This window comes from Lipotes vexillifer, unplaced genomic scaffold (assembly GCF_000442215.2).
Source record: "Lipotes vexillifer unplaced genomic scaffold, Lipotes_vexillifer_v1.1 scaffold1093, whole genome shotgun sequence".
NCBI lineage: Eukaryota > Metazoa > Chordata > Mammalia > Artiodactyla > Lipotidae > Lipotes > Lipotes vexillifer.
The window spans coordinates 1670411-1673876 of record NW_006774793.1 but is presented as its reverse complement, the minus strand read 5'-3'; the positions used below and the strand labels follow the sequence as shown (position 1 = coordinate 1673876).

Genomic DNA, 3466 nt, shown 5'->3' with positions numbered 1-3466 from the left:
CCTGACTGTCAAACTCACTGGACCCTGGAACCCTCATTTTAAAATTTTCTAATTTAATGAATTTTATTCCCACAGAAGCAGTGTCCCACTTATAGGGAAAGCTCTGTCAAGTGATCAGGGGTGGTCCTGGCCTAGAAGCTGGCAGACGGATGAGCTGGCCCCAGGTATCACATTCCATAAACAAAGTGCAGCACCCAAGCTCTCACCTTCCAAATGTAATACAACAAGGTACCAAACCACCTTGTGGCAGAGAAACTAAATCACTCTTAGAATCACAGACCTGTATTTTCAGAGCTGGAAAGACACCTTAGCAACCATTAAGGCTAATCCCTTAATTTTAGAGTAAAAGGAACTGAGACTCAGAGAGGTGAAGTGATTTGTCCAAGGTCACAAAGCCACTAAACAGTAGCATTGATGTTAGGATGGAGATTTCTTGACCTTTAGCCTAGCTCTGTTCCTCTATTTTCTGTTGTTAAAACTTCAGGACACGGATTTCCCTGGTGGTGCAGTGGTTAGGAATCTACCTGCCAATGCAGGGGACATGGGTTCAATCCCTGGGCCGGGAAGATCCCACATGCCACGGAGCAACTAAGCCCGCAAGCCACAACTACTGAGACTGCGCTCTAGAGCCTGGGAGCCACAACTACTAAAGCCAACGCGCCTAGAGCCCGTGCTCCACAACAAGAGAAGCCACCATAATGAGAAGCCCACGCACCGCAACGAAGAGTAGTCCCCGCTCGCTGCAACTAGAGAAAGCCCGCACGCAGCAATGAAGACCCAACACAGCCAAAAATAAATAAACAAATTAAAAAAAAAAAAAGTCAAGAAAATATTAAAAAATCTTCAGGACAAGGCCAGCACGAGGTTTATCACAAACATATACTATTTAAAAGCTTCACCCAGACTCCCTTTTTCCTCTGGGACTAAGGCCTGGGCCTGTCTTTTCCACCCTGCCTTGGCCCTCACCCCCCCTCCCTTTGGAACCCTGCAGCATCTACCTGCCTCTGGAGAGTCTATTCCCAAAGGAGTGGGGATGGGGGCAGGAGTTCGTGCTCTATAGACTCTCCCCAAGTGTTCCTGATATCCTGGGTTCAGAACATCAGCACTAAGCCATCTCTGCCCTCCCTTCCAGGATACCCCCGACCCCACTATGTATCACTGGTATCGACACAAGGCTTCTACTCCCATCCCAGCCTCAATCCCAATCTGGTCAGGAAACCCCAAATGTCTCCTGGGACACCTCCTGCTGTATTCCTAGCAACTTTCCCTTTTCCTGTCCTTCTCACTTTGGCATCTGGCGTCCCTGAGGTTGCTTAGCCTGGCCATCAGAGTCCTCAAGAGGAGAGGCTGTCTTCGACCTGCAGGGACACATATCTCATGAGAGTGAGGAGACCCTCGGAGACCTCAGGAACCACGGCTCCCCCGAGCTTCTGAACATCCACCATTCCGCCACAGCGTGGGCCCATCTTTTCCAGCACAGCCCTTTGGGGAGCTGCTGGACAATGGAGATGGATGGAGTCTAGCTCATTTCAAAGGCTGGGAACGCTATTAAATTGGGTTTTTTGGCCATGCTATGCAGCTTGTGGGATCCTAGTTCCCAGACCAGGGATCGAACCCGGGCCCTCCGCAGTGGAAGTGCGGAGTCCTGACCACTGGACCGCCAGGGAAGTCCCCCTGTTAAACTGGTTTTGCTCTCTGGGTCCTCCTGTGTGAACGCTGCCCAGTTCACAGCCGCCCTCCCGGTACAGAAACACACCCACAACTTCACAAGAGTGATGACTCTTGTGACTCTTCACAAGATAGCTCGCCACACCATCGGAAAGACAGAAGAGCTCTGAACTACAATTCTGATTTGCGGAAGAGGTCTATGTCCAAATTTGCAGGAATCACAAGGTCCCTTGGAGCTCCAACCTAAGAGTCTGTAAGAGAACTGGCTGACCCCTCTCCTCCTTCCCTCCTGTGTACCTGACAGGATGGCCTTTTGTCACTGGGCTCACAGAGCCGCTTCAGAGTGTGCTCCCACTGTCCACCTGCTGACTACTCCCGCGGCTGAAGAATGATGTGATAAAGGAGGGGGACAAAGTGGGGTCAACTACCCAACCAGGGAGGGCAAGAGGTATGACCTAGATGTGCTCACAGGTCAGATTTTTTAAAGAAAGCATTTTAGGGCTGCTTTTATCCCTGGGGAACATCTTTGCTCAATTGTCCCCTCTCAGAGGTCAGTGAGAGAGGCCAAGTCCAGCCTTCCAGGGTCATGGATTCCAAGCCAGTTCACTTTCCATTCTAGAGTCTGTTTTATCTCCCCAACACCCAGGCACTGAGCCGTTATCAGTAGCAGAGGCACTCCGAGCTGCAATTTAAATGATGATTATTCTATTATCAAATAATGTTGCCAAGCCTGGCTGCTCCCTCCAACGGTGGCAGCAGAGGTGAGCTACAAAATTCAACATTGATAAACTGTATATGGTCTTCTAGAACCATCCCTCTGCCTGACAGCCACTCTCTAAGGCTCCCACCATTAGCAGCAAAGGGGGAGAGACTGGTTAGCGATGGCCTCTGGGGGGTGGGACCCTCGGAGAAAATGAAAAGTCCTCCAAGCCCACCACTTCCACAGCCCAACATGAATCCCCCCTACCCTTCAGGAGGGTTAATCTCAAACAAAACTCCCCAGAAAAATCTAACACTAGTGAGCACGAAGGGGGACCACAGTGTGATCCCATCTCTGCCACTCCTTCAGTGTGGCACTGGACTTCCTGTATTCCGTTAAGAAGATTCCTTCCGGCGCTGACCTTTTCCAATTCTGCAGCTCAGCTCATGTCTTCTAAGGCTACTGTGAGACTTCTTTTTGGTCCTGAGCACTAAAAAAATTAGGGTCATGGTAGTAACTTTTCTAGGGAAATGGCTTAAGACCTTGAGCCCCAGACTGAAGGGCACACCAGATCTGCTCCCCACTGCAGGACCTTTGCACTGTCTGTTCTCTAGGGCGGGTGCATTTCCCTAGACAACTGCACACCCAGCCACCCCGTCCTCCCTCCTGCCCTTTGCTCAGGAGGTCTACTTGACCTCACATTTAATACTGACTCCTGACCCCACCCAGCCCCTTTACCCTGCTCTGCTTTTCCTTTTTTCCATTGCATTTATTACCTTCTATCTGACTTACTTGTTTTATTGTTTTCTACTTCTCACCTCTGGCAGGTAGGGATCCTGGCTTTGTTCAAGAATGTATCCCACCTATAATAGTGCCTGACACATAGGAGGAGCTCAGTAAGTATTGGAATAAATGAAGCTAAGGTTGAAAGGGTACATGTTTCGGTCGGCCCCATCTGACTAATTCCATCACCTGGGGCTGGGTTTCTACCTTCTGGCAAGAGGGCTGGTGAATACCCACATCCTCCTCTGTCTCCATCACTGCCTGCAGAACATGCCACTCAGGAAAACCTGGATGTTTAAGTGGGATGTTTCCTGC

At 50.1% G+C, this 3466-nt stretch overlaps 1 non-coding gene across 1 annotated transcript; it reads right to left on the bottom strand.

The window, feature by feature from the left end:
• Nucleotides 1-1594: 1594 nt before the first annotated feature.
• On the bottom strand, nt 1595-1667 carry TRNAG-UCC (transfer RNA glycine (anticodon UCC)). The gene has a single exon. It is a non-coding gene; the product is annotated as a tRNA-Gly (tRNA).
• Nucleotides 1668-3466: the final 1799 nt, after the last annotated feature.